At 43.3% G+C, this 13,435-nt stretch overlaps 1 protein-coding gene across 3 annotated transcripts in view; it reads right to left on the bottom strand.

Annotated features, from left to right (window-relative positions):
• The window catches only part of LOC121549115 (hippocalcin-like protein 1), a 39,738-nt gene extending 26,574 nt beyond the window's left edge, over positions 1-13,164 (bottom strand). For 2 of the 3 annotated variants that reach the window (XM_041860970.2, XM_041860967.2), the window contains exon 1: positions 12,971-13,164. The gene's annotated coding sequence lies outside the window, so the exon portion shown is untranslated. The other variant, XM_041860969.1, reaches the window with a different exon arrangement.
• Between the last annotated feature and the right edge of the window lie 271 nt (positions 13,165-13,435).

Consider the following 13,435-nt stretch of genomic DNA (forward strand, 5'->3'; position numbering starts at 1 on the left):
CATACCTGCCAAGAGAGGGCCGCCCACCAAAACTCACGGACCAGGCAAGGAGGGCATTAATCAGAGAGGCAACAAAGAGACCAAAGATAACCCTGAAGGAGCTGCAAAGCTCCACAGCGGGGATTGGAGTATCTGTCCATAGGACCACTTTAAGCCGTACACTCCACAGAGCTGGGCTTTATGGAAGTGTGGCCAGAAAAAAGCCATTGCTTAAAGAAGAAAATAAGCAAACGTTTGGTGTTCACCAAAAGGCATGTGGGAGACGCCCCAAACATATGGAAGAAGGTACTCTGGTCAGATGAGACTAAAACTGAGCTTTTTGGCCATCAAGGATAAAAAATATATATATATATTTCACCTTTATTTAACCAGGTAAGCCAGTTGAGAACAAGTTCTCATTTACAACTGCGACCTGGCCAAGGTAAAGCAAAGCAGTGCGATAAAAACAACAACACAGAATTACATATGGGGTAAACAAAACATAAAGTCAAAAATACAACATAAAATATATATACAGTGTGTGCGAATGTAGTAAGTTATGGAGGTAAGGCAATAAATAGGCCATAGTGCAAAATAGTTACAATTTCGTATTAACACTGGAATGATAGATGTGCAAAAGATGATGTGCAAATAGAGATACTGGGGTGCAAATTACCAAAATAGATAACAATATGGGGATGAGGTAGTTGGGTGGGCTAATTTCAGAAAGGCTGTGTACAGGTGCAGTGATCGGTAAGCTGCTCTGACAACTGACACTTAAAGTTAGTGAGGGAGATAAGACTCTCCAGCTTCAGAGATTTTTGCAGTTCGTTCCAGTCATTGGCAGCAGAGAACTGGAAGGAATGGCGGCCAAAGGAGGTGTTGGCTTTGGGGATGACCAGTGAGATATACCTGCTGGAGCGCAGACTACGGGTGGGTGTTGCTATGGTGACCAGTGAGCTAAGATAAGACGGGGATTTGCCTAGCAATGATTTATAGATGACCTAGAGCCAGTGGGTTTGGCGACGAATATGTAGTGAGGGCCAGCCAACAAGAGCGTACAGGTCACAATGGTGGGTAGTATATGGGGCTTTGGTGACAAAACGGATGGCACTGTGATAGACTACATCCAATTTGCTGAGTAGAGTGTTGGAGGCTATTTTGTAAATGACATCGCCGAAGTCAAGGATCGGTAGGATAGTCAGTTTTACGAGGGCATGTTTGGCAGCATGAGTGAAGGAGGCTTTGTTGTGAAATAGGAAGCCGATTCTAGATCTAACTTTTGATTGGAGATGCTTAATGTGAGTCTGGAAGGAGAGTTTACAGTCTAACCAGACACCTAGGTATTTGAAGTTGTCCACATACTCTAGGTCAGACCCGCCGAGAGTAGTGATTCTAGTCGGGTGGGCGGGTGCAAGCAGCGTTCGGTTGAAGAGCATGCATTTAGTTTTACTAGTGTTTAAGAGCAGCTGGAGGCTACGGAAGGAGTGTTGTATGGCGTTGAAGCTAGTTTGGTTTGTTAACACAGTGTCCAATGAAGGGCCAGATGTATACAAAATGGTGTCGTCCGCATAGAGGTGGATCCGAGCGTCACCAGCAGCAAGAGCGACATCATTGATATACACAGAGAATAGAGTCGGCCCGAGAATTGAACCCTTTGGCACCCCCATAGAGACGGCCAGAGGTCCAGACAACAGGCCCTCCGATTTGACACATTGAACTCTATCTGAGAAGTAGTTGGTGAACCAGGCGAGGCAGTCATTAGAGAAACCAAGGCTATTTAGTCTGCCAATAAGAATGCGGTGGTTGACAGAGTCGAAAGCCTTGGCCAGGTCGATGAAGACGGCTGCGCAGTACGGTCTTTTATCAATCGCGTTTATAATATAGTTTAGGATCTTGAGCGTGGCTGAGCTGCACCCATGACCAGCTCGGAAACCGTATTGCATAGCGGAGAAGGTACGGTCGGATTCAAAATGGTCGGTGATCTGTTTGTTAACTTGGCTTTCAAATACTTTCAAAAAGGCAGGGCAGGATGGATATAGGTCTATAACAGTTTGGATCTAGAGTGTCACCCCCTTTGAAGAGGGGGATGACCGCGGCTGCTTTCCAATCTCTGGGGATCTCAGACGTTACGAAAGAGAGTTTGAACAGGCTAGTAATAGGGGTTGCGACAATTTCGGCGGCTAATTTTAGAAAGAAAGGGTCCAGATTGTCTAGCCCAGCTGATTTGTAGGGGTCCAGATTTGTCAGCTCTTTCAGAACATCAGCTGTCTGAATTTGTGTGAAGGAGAAGCGGGGGGGGCATGGGCAAGTTGCAGCGGAGGGTGCAGAGCTGGTGGCCGGGGTAGTGGTAGCCAGGTGGAAAGCATGGCCAGCCGTAGCAAAATGCTTGTTGAAATTCTCGATTATTGTAGATTTATCGGTGGTGACAGTGTTTCCTAGCCTCAGTGCAGTGGGGAGTTGGGAGGAGGTGCTCTTATTTTCCATGGACTTTACAGTGTCCCAAATCTTTTTGGAGTTAGTGCTACAGGATGCAAATTTCTGTTTGAAAAAGCTAGCCTTTGCTTTCCTAACTGATTGTGTTTATTGGTTCCTGACTTCCCTAAAAAGTTGCATATCGCGGGGGCTGTTCGATGCTAATGCAGTACGCCACAGGATGTTTTTGTGCTGGTCAAGGGCCGTCAAGTCTGAGGAGAACCAGGGGCTATATCTGTTCTTAGTTCTGAATTTTTTGAATGGGGCATGCTTATATAAGATTGAGAGGAAAGCACTTTTAAAGAACAACCAGGCATCCTCTACTGACGGAATGAGGTCAATATCCATCCAGGATACCCGGGCCAGGTCAATTAGAAAGGCCTGCTCGCTAAAGTGTTTTAGGGAGCGTTTGACAGTGATAAGGGGTGGACCCATTACGGACGCAGGCAATAAGGCAGTGATCGCTGAGATCCTGGTTGAAGACAGCGGAGGTGTATTTAGAGGGTACATTTGTCAGGATGATATCTATGAGGGTGCCCATGTTTGCAGATTTAGGGTTGTACCTGGTAGGTTCGTTGATAATTTGTGTGAGATTGAGGGCATCTAGTTTAGATTGTAGGTTGGCCGGGGTGTTAAGCATATCCCAGTTTAGGTCACCAAGCAGTACGAACTCTGAGGATAGATGGGGGGCAATCAGTTCACATATGGTGTCCAGGGCACAGCTTGGGGCTGAGGGGGTCTGTACCAAGCGGCAACAGTGAGAGACTTATTTCTGGAAAGGTGGATTTTTAGAAGTAGAAGCTCAAACTGTTTGGGCACAGACCTGGATAGTACGATAGAGCTCTGCAGGCTATCTCTACAGTAGATTACAACCCCACCCCCTTTGGCAGTTCTATCGAGACGGAAAATGTTCTAGTTGGGGATGGACATTTCTGAATTTTTGGTGGCCTTCCTAAGCCAGGATTGAGACACTGCTAGAACATCAGGGTTGGCGGAGTGTGCTAACGCAGTGAATAACTCAAATTTAGGGAGGAGGCTTCGGATGTTAACGTGCAAGAAACCAAGGCTTTTACGATTACAGAAGTCAACAAATGATAACGCCTGGGGAGTAGGAGTGATACTGGGGGCTACAGGGCCTGGGTTAACCTCTACATCACCAGAGGAACAGAGGAGGAGTAGAATAAGGATTTGGCTAAAGGCTTTAAGTACTGGTCTTCTAGTGCGTTGGGTACAGAGAAAAAAAGGGTCAGGTTTCCGGGCGTTGTAGAATAGATTCAGGGCATTATGTACAGAAAATGATATGGAAGGCTATGAGTACAGTGGAGGTAAACCTAAGCGTTGGGTAACGATGAAAGAGATAGCATCACTGGAGGCACCGATTGAGTCGGTCTCCGCGTGTATGGGGGGTGGGACAAAGGAGCTATCTAAGGCAGGTTTAGCTGGGCTGGGGGATCTACAGTGAAATAGTACAATAAGAAATAACCGAAACAGCAATAAGCAAGGCATACTGACATGGGAGAGAGGCATAAAGCAATCACAGGTGTAATTCGAGAGAGCTAAGACAACAGCTGGTAATGGCGACAATGTTTAGGCTGAGGCTAAACATAAACAGGATGCGGTACCGTAAAAAGGAACAGTCCAGCAGGCATCAGCTGTATAGCTGAGTTATCATAAGGTCCGGTGAACAGCAATAGGATAGTTCGGAGGTATTTCGGGGGCTGCTATAGCACTAGCGAGCAAGAGGCCACGGCTAGCGTGTGCTAGCGGGCCGGGGCTAGCAGATGGGATCTTTGTGGTCGACGTCGTAACGGGAAGACTGTTGTAACCACATCAGACGATTTCGTCGGCAGACCAGTCGTGTTGGATCGGCGGGGCTCCTTGTCAACACTAGGAGGTCCCGTCCGGTTGACAGAGAGGTAGATAGCCGGGAGATGGGCCTGGCTCAAGGCTAACTCAGGGCTGATTAGCCAACCACAAAACGTCCATTTGGTTGCAGCTAGCTAGTAGCGATGAATCCGGTGTTAAAGGTTCAGTGATTCCGGCAGAAAAACCAATATGTTCAGGGTCGATAACGCGCTGTGCAGACAGTGCAGACTGGCCGAATAATAGTCCAGGCTAGAGCTGGCTGGCTGGTAGGTAGTGCAGGCCACGGCCACGGACAATGGTGAAGACCGCTAACGGTGGCTAATAGCAAGTAGCTAGTTAGCTGGCTAGCGATGATCCGGTGTTAAGGTCCAGTGATTCAGTGGTTCCGGCAGAAAATACGATATGCTCTGGCTCGATAGCGCGATGTGTAGACTGGCCGACAATTGTCCAGGCTAGGGCTGGCTGGTAGGTAGTGCAGGCCACGGCCACGGACAATGGTGAAGACCGCTAACGGTGGCTAATAGCAAGTAGCTAGTTAGCTGGCTAGCTGGCTAGTTTCAGCCAGAGGTTCTGGATAAAAATGTATGAAGAAACAACAGAATCCGTTCCACATTGAGTGAGGCGGGTTGCAGGAAAGTATATTTAGTTAAAGGATGGAAAGTGAGATTGAGAAATATATACGAAAAAGACAAAAAAACAAAAAAACAGGCTATTTACATAAGGACACTACAGAAAACACGACCGCACTGCTATGCCATCTTGGATTACTAATCGCTATGGAAAACGCTATGTCTGGCGCAAACCCAACACCTCTCATCCCCCCGAGAACACCATCCCCACAGTGAAGCATGGTGGTGGCAGCATGCTATGGGGATGTTTTTCATTGGCAGGGACTGGGAAACTGGTCAAAATTGAAGGAATGATGGATGGCGCTAAATACAGGGAAATTCTTGAGGGAAACCTGTTTCAGTCTTCCAGAGATTTGAGACTGGGACGGAGGTTCACCTTCCAGCAGGACAATAACCCTAAGCATACTGCTAAAGCAACACTCGAGTGGTTTAAGGGGAAACATTTAAATGTCTTGGAATGGCCTAGTCAAAGCCCAGACCTCAATCCAATTGAGAATCTGTGGTATGACTTAAAGATTGCTGTACACCAGCGGAACCCATCCAATTTGAAGGAGCTGGAGCAGTTTTGCCTTGAAGAATGGGCAAAAATCCCAGTGGCTAGATGTGCCAAGCTTATAGAGACATACCCCAAGAGACTTGCAGCTGTAATTGCTGCAAAAGGTGGCTCTACAAAGTATTGACTTTGGGGGGGTGAATGGTTATGCACGCTCAAGTTTTCTGTTTCTTTGAAGAAAAAATATTTTGCATCTTCAAAGTGGTAGGCATGTTGTGTAAATCAAATGATACAAACCCCCAAAAAATCAATTTTAATTCCAGGTTGTAAGGAAACAAAATAGAAGAAATGCCAAGGGGGGTGAATACTTTTGCAAGCCACTGTATGTGTTTGTGTGTGTCAGAGAGAGCACGGGAGAGGGAAAAAAAATGACAGCATGAAAAAGAGAGGAAATAACAGGGTAACCAACTGTCTTCACAGCATATTGGTCCTGTTTTTCATTATTTAACAACGATTCACAGCGGGGAAATGGATATAATTTAGGCTCTGCAGGGGGCTTCTTGGGCCTTTTTGAGGGCATCATTGTAAAAGTGTGTGTCTGTGTGCGTGCATGCGTTGTTGTGTGAGAGAGAGAAAAAAAATATGAAATTGAGAAATTGCACTGGAAAAGTAACATATCAGTGGAAAACCATCATGCATGCATGCACATGGCACACATTTAATGGCACGTTATATAACACTTCCACTCCCTCCGCTTTACACATAAAGCTTTTATTGGCCAGAGAGAGAAACAGTCACGTGACGCTGTTCTTGCTTTACCTCTCTCTCTCCCTTTATCTCTCTCTCTGTTTGCCTCTCTTTCGCTCTCTCCTCTCCGAGATTATTGGCTCAGGACAGATTATATCAGAGACCAGAGCAGAGGACAAAGGAGGACAGCAACTAATTGTTGGCTTGTATCTGCGACTGTGCTCTAAGAGGCTTCTATAAAGTTATCTCGTCTTGGAAAGAGTCATGTGTCCACACTCCACAGTTCTTAATGTAATTTCCTGCAGTTTCCTCGATCTGAGTTGCAATACGATGCAAGATGAGCGCTCTAGCGGGAAGAGCGTACTGGGAGTAGCCTACACTCCCTCTGACACACCACCACCCCTAGCTTAGTTAGCCAGGCTTACAGCAGTACACAGCTGGAAATGAGACATCACACACACACACACACACACACAGCCACAAACGCACACACACACGAGCACACGACCATCCAGAGCCCGACCACACCCCCTGGCCCAGAGTGTAACAGGACCAGGATGCAACAGGCAGTGCCTCCCCTGGACTGGGTTTTCCACGACAGCTCACTGTGGTGGCAGGGCTAGGACAGACATAAACATGGGCGTTTCTATTTATTCCCTCCAAGCACACAAACCCACAGAACATCCCAAAAAGTGGGGGATATCCCCGGTGGGATAGAAATGGCTGGTTTGTCGTTCTAATTTTAAACATCTGTAGAAGGACACTTAGTAGCCTACACTCCAAAAGATGCCCATGGAGTAACCACTTATTATGCAGGTGTATGATAATGCATTACATTTCGATAGCAAAAATATAATGTAGTATTTTCAAAGATGGAGATTTTCTTGATAACAATGCAGGTTCACACACAGTGCAGGACAAAAGATAACCCCAAGGTTGATAGGCATATGTTTGTAAAAAGCAATGTCTTCCTTTGTGGATTTACTACTGAAAAGGAGCTACATAGGGAAGAACTGTAAGCTGTGCGGTTCTCCTCACAGCAGACCTACTAGCACAATAAAGAAAATTAATGTGTCAGTGGCTGATATCTACCCAGTCTGGTGCTTGGCAAGTCACAAAGCATTTCATTTTACAGGTGTTTTCATAGCTGGAGCCTTAGCCTAATATTGGCAATTCCAATTAACTATTCAGTGCAGTGAACAGCAGTTGGGATGACAATCTATCCCTGTTTTCTTGTGTATAGAAAGTATTTGGTCAGGATTCAAACATGCCGTAATGCGCATAAAAATGCCACTGCACTTAACAAGTAATTCATGCTTGAGCCGACATCCACAGCGTTTACCACGAGAAATTGCCTTAAGTCGTGCGACGTCAGTCCAATGCGGTTTGTTTGCATCCCAGTCTTTGTTAGAGAGCTTGGGACTATAAGGTTCTATCTGTATTTTGGTCAAAATTATGTTAGACATAGCCTTGGTCTGTTCAATGTTCTCTACCTATGTACAGTAGTACTCTAAATACCCCAATTCATGTTCTTAAGTTCAAAAGAATACAACATAAAAATGTCTGACACCACTCAAACCAATAAGGGATCGAAACTTTAAAGCCAATTATTTCAGAATCATCTTTTTGCAGATAGAACCCTTTAGTCCCAAGCTCTCAGTATGTTTTTATGGCATGAAGGTGGCGGTCTCGTGGAACTTCCCTTCCTCCCTGTATAGACGTATCATGGTGGAAATGTTACTGACTGGTCCTAAGCATGAATTGCTGTCATACCTTGTCCATAGACTGCTTACAGGGTTAGCAAGCCAATGTAATTTGGATGAACTATCCCTTGAAATCTCTTAAATTGTGTTATTTTTTCTATTGTCTTCTGGCAGGTGGCGTCACTCCTACGTGAAGCTCGGTCCTTAGTGCAGACTGTTTGTCGCGCTATCTGATGTAAGATTATGCTTTTCCCCTCAATTCAATGTTTTGTTTGGTTAGTGTGTGTTTTCATTTGCGGATGGAACCACACTTTTTATATGTTAGGGGGAAAAGAACAGGCCTTACTAAATTCACATATGACCTCCACTGAAATCCATTAGGCCTATGTTTTGAGATTGTGAAACAGGTTATCCCTAATGAGCCTAGATTCCTTCCTCAGCCCTATGGGCCATGGTCAAAAGTAGTGCACTATATAGAGAATAGGGTGCCATTTGTGACACAGTCAACGTCTGCTTATCCCCTCAGTTACACGGCAACAGTCTTTCCCTTGTCGGTCTGGCTCTGCCACTTACTGTAGTCTGTAGAAGCCGCCCTGCACCCATCCCTCTCAACCCTTCCCCAATAACCATGGCTGCCATGGTTCTACTTTTTCCACTGGCTAATGAGAATGTTTCACACAGCTTCCAGATTCCACACACTCACATGACATGTGTTTCCCCTAAGGCCAACTGGGAGTCCTGTCCCAACTCTGACCCCCCGAAAGTTCCACTCTCAAGCATACAAACATAGTTTTTCCCTTAGATGCCACCAACAATAGGATCACACAAGGCAATCATTAGCCTTAATGTGTCCACGCAGCCAGAGCTAATTTATCCATGCATCCAGGAAAAGTATCACATAAACCTAATTTTAGTTCAAAAGTGTGCATGTGTGCGTGCATGCATGCGTGTGTACCCGCATCCTCCCATGCTCTCCCAAAATATTTGGGCCGTCTGTATTTATGGTAGCATCTTGATAGGAATGCAAATGACGTAGTTTCATGTGATGTGCTTTGGGGAGAGAACCCTGCTTGACATAGTCTGAGTAACAGTCTCTAACTAACATTCCAAAGAGACTGGTCTTTCGGCAATCTCAACATTCAATATGCACTGGATTTACGGTGGAATTGCTCATTGGTTGTTGGAAATAACATTCATATTTTCCATGAAAACATGTGGAGCCTCGAAAATAGAATTAGAATTTATAACAAAGTCAAACACAAACATTTCGGCAAATTGTTGTATTTTGAGGCCTAAAAAGGTTAGAATTGCAGTATGTATTTACTTTGAGAATTTAGACATGAGCTATCAACTTTGGACAGACTGGTTTCATCTGGACAAACCAAAAAACGGTTGCTTAACATACAGATACCAATGTGTTCTGTGGAGAAAAAATATTTGCATAATCGTAGTGATTGGAGGATAGCTGTAAAGGTGATCGAATCAGAATCAAATCCTCTGTTCCCCTCGAGCTCATTAATGATATAATGTTCATATTTGAAGATGGCAGAAAGGGCAGTCTCTTTGGCACATGACATGGAGTAAAGGGAGTGGATTAGCTAAGGAGACTAGTACACAGGCTAAACTTGACAGCCTTCTGGCATTGAAAAGCTCATTACCCTAGCGTGCTGTGAAGCCGACTGGGCTTCACTGATGTAGGACTAGGCTTTTATTGGAAATGTGTAGGATACTAGGGCCCAATTCCGATTTAGGAAATTATGGCTTTCTTACACCAGCCTTTCCTACGCACTTCTCAGTAGTTGGTATTCAGACTTACCTCATGAAGGTGCGTAACGGGCTTTGCAGGCGTGAATACCTTGCGCGCGCTGAATAAATGTTATTCAATAGCTGAAAACCCTCCCACTTGCTGGCCAACAGATTTCCTCGTGGAGTTTTCATTCAATTCAGTACATTTATCGGCAACCCTTTAAATACGGTGTACCTTTTAATACAATTTTGTTGACAGACTAGAATACATTGAGAGAACGGGTTCAGAAAATAGGGATCAATGAAAGAATGCCATCTATGCATCTTCGTCTCCATTTCAGCACCAACTGGTAGATTTAAAAAAATAAATACTCTGATTTTGTAGATTATTTAGGCATGTTTTAGGGTTAGGAAAGTATGTATGAATCATTAAAGATGCAGAAATCACTCCCGCCATTTCCTGGTTGCTAAAATTCTAATAGTTCGCCTAATTTCAGTTTATGTGACAAAACAAGCAAGTATAATGTAGAGAATCATTGTACCATCTAAACAGCTGTGAAATATATTTTCCATAACCAAAAATATTGTATTTTCAGCTGTTTGAAGCTGGTGTACAAAACTGAAAGTAAAAGACGCAAGAACGACACTTAAGAACGGGAAGCATAGAAATAGTGCACATAGAACAGATCTACCACTTCTTACACTTGCTTTCGATGAGCATGACAGATCTATAACTCACATTTCTATGTGAATTTGGTCAGGTCACCCAAAAAGTTACACATTGCATATAAAACATGTTAAAAAAGGTTTGGAGAGCATTTACACACAAAATATATTGATGAATAAAAAAATGTGATTTGATTCATCCTGAAATTTGTCATATTCAAGTTCAAGCCATGAAATATTGGAAGGTGGAAAAAAGTGTACAATAGGGGTTAAACAATTGTCCTATAAATCTACCCTAATTCTCACTAATAATGGAACTGTCGTCGTGAACCGTGCACCAGGCTCCAGGTTTAACCTGCTACGTGTGGTCTGAGTTCCATAATGATTCAAATAGGCTACATATCCCGAATGTTTGCACAACATTAGCCTAATATGATCTACTAATGCTAGCGACCCTCAGGAACAACTTGCACGGACGTGACAGAGGAAAGAAAGGTAAACGGAATGGAGGGATGCAAAATGTAAGCTACAAATTGAAGAAAACTAATACTAAAGTGACAGTTATAAATGTATGTGGGTATTACTGGCAGTGGCTCCCGATAGTGGCTATTAATATTTAACATGATACGAATTGTAAAATAAAACGGAGAAAAGTCCGGGCATAGGCTATAATTAAAACATTCTAAAGCGCATACATCAACTCAGCAGGTTCAGCCAAACAGAAACCTATAGCTTGGGTGTTCAAATTTCATCCATGCAAATTATGAGGGCACACAATTAAAATGTTTAATAATGGCACTGCTATTTAGAGCCTATTTCACTGTGGAGAAGGGGCCGCAATACATGTCATGTTGATATGATTTTCAGTTTGCTTTCATATGGCTGGTTTCACATTCGTCTCCAGTGATCATAAGGAAAAATAATATAAAACAATTGCTATGTGTTTTTACAATCCCCTTCTCCAAAGGATTACATATTTACCTAGCTCTTATCCATTTATAAATTACACTGCATGGAGAATGCTGCTATTTCTATCAGAAAAAAATAAAGTAGATGCTTTTTCCACTTTTTGAACGTATTTATGGTTTGCTCGCACATAAAGGTGGTGGAATTATGAGGGAATTAAGTCAGGGTCAGAATAGACACACCTCCACCACACCTTCATTTCTTAGATCTCCATCCTAAATGAATAGCGGGGTGAATAGCATGCTATTCTAATGCTTGTTGTAGGTAAGAATATGCATAGAGAGAAAAGTGCATAAAAAGGGAATAATGTTCCATTTACATGCGCTTAACCCGGTCGGAATCAGGGCCTAGTGAACTGCTATATGGAGCATAGGAGGCTGGTGGCACCTTAATTGGGGAGGACGGGCTCATGGTAATGGCTGGAGTGGAATTTGTGGAATGGTATCAAATACATCAAACACATGGTTTATATTAGCTCCATTCCAGCCATTATTATGAGCTGTTCTATGGAGGATTGCCTTCAAAGTGACTTGGTCACACCTCTCCATCAAAGTTGACTGTGAAGAGACTTTTGAGAAAAGCTAGGGAAGGAGGTGACACAGTATTTGGTTGAGAAGGAGAAAATACATTTCCAAATCATTCTCACTTCCATCCGTGAGTGTGAGGTTTACTGAGGCTGTTTCAGAGAAAACCATAAACTGTATCCCAGTAGCTAATAGTCCCTTGACACACCCGTCTCCAAGGCAACACCAGCGGTGCTAAGGCATGGTTTATGCAACTGTAAGAGGCAGTAACTAGGCACAGGCACATCTTCAACAGGGCACAGTGTTCAAATCATTGCAGACAGAAATTTAGCGTATAGAACCGCATACACACTTCCATTTTCCACTTGTTAGTTAACAGTGTTATTTATATTAGTTCTACCTGTTGTCTCCAAATAAATTATAGTGACTTGAAAAAAGGTATACTGTCGAATATGACACACTGTGACAATATCTGCTAGAATACGACCCAAATCTTCATCAGTGAAGTGGTAAAAAAAAAATAGGTGGTTAAACTCTGATCGCCGGTCGCGGTGAAAAAAGTTACGCTCCCTATAGGCCTACTTTCAATGCATTTTTCCACAAAAGGTGGGTAAACGGTTGGTCAAAAAAGTGTTTAAACTGCGTTAACCCTCCACTACACCACTGACTTCATTCATAATCTTCCCACATTTTGGGATTATAAATCAGTTTATAATTCCTGAAAAAGCTATAACATCAATTTTGACTATTGCCACACCTTATAAAACAGATAATATGCCATTCTATTTTCCTAGTCCATAACCCGATATGAGATTCTCTCTGCTCCAGGCAAAAACACCACTGTGCCAAGATATGCTACATACGCATATCAGATACTGTATCTAACCATGGCAAGAAAGTTTCCATTTTTAAACTAGTCTGAAGGACGCGTAATTAGTCATCCGATTGAACCAACATCGAGTACATAAATCGATAAAATAAATATCGAACTGTCAACAAACTCAAAATGTTATACTTGGTCCTGGCTTACGATGTCGTGTTGTCCTTTGAAGGGGTAGGGCTATCCAGTCCTGTCGTGTCCAAGTTGCTGCTCACTACCGTTAACGTTTATTTCTAACGCGTCAATAGAAAACTCAATTTAGGCTATTGGAAAAAGTAAAGTAAGGTTATAATTACCTTGAGATGGTATAAGCAACCTTATACAGTCTGAAAATGTAACTATTGAAAAGACTACACAACTTCGAACTATCTTTGAAGGAAGTTTTCAAATATATTCAGAGATCGGCATAAAGTACATCTTTCTTCATGCAGCGCAGTTTCGTCATTTTACTCGAGATGCGACATACACGGCTGCTCCGCTTTCACCGGACTCGCCCAATTCTCTCGTGGGGGATGGCCGTTCCAACGAATTGCAGTCGTTTTTAGTTTAGCTACCTTCGAGTGGCATTTGATAGGCTATAATAAACGAGCATTTTCCCTCAATACAATCTGTGTATTTATGTACAGGCGTACGGTGATAAATACTCGAATAAATATGTATGTCCAATAGGCCACTCCTGCTTGGATATAGGACAATCCACACTCGCTATATACAGATACAGTAGTGGGAACGTAATTGTAACTGCTGGGTCAAATACAATA

Source organism: Coregonus clupeaformis, chromosome 33 (assembly GCF_020615455.1).
Source record: "Coregonus clupeaformis isolate EN_2021a chromosome 33, ASM2061545v1, whole genome shotgun sequence".
NCBI classification, from domain to species: Eukaryota; Metazoa; Chordata; class Actinopteri; order Salmoniformes; family Salmonidae; genus Coregonus; species Coregonus clupeaformis.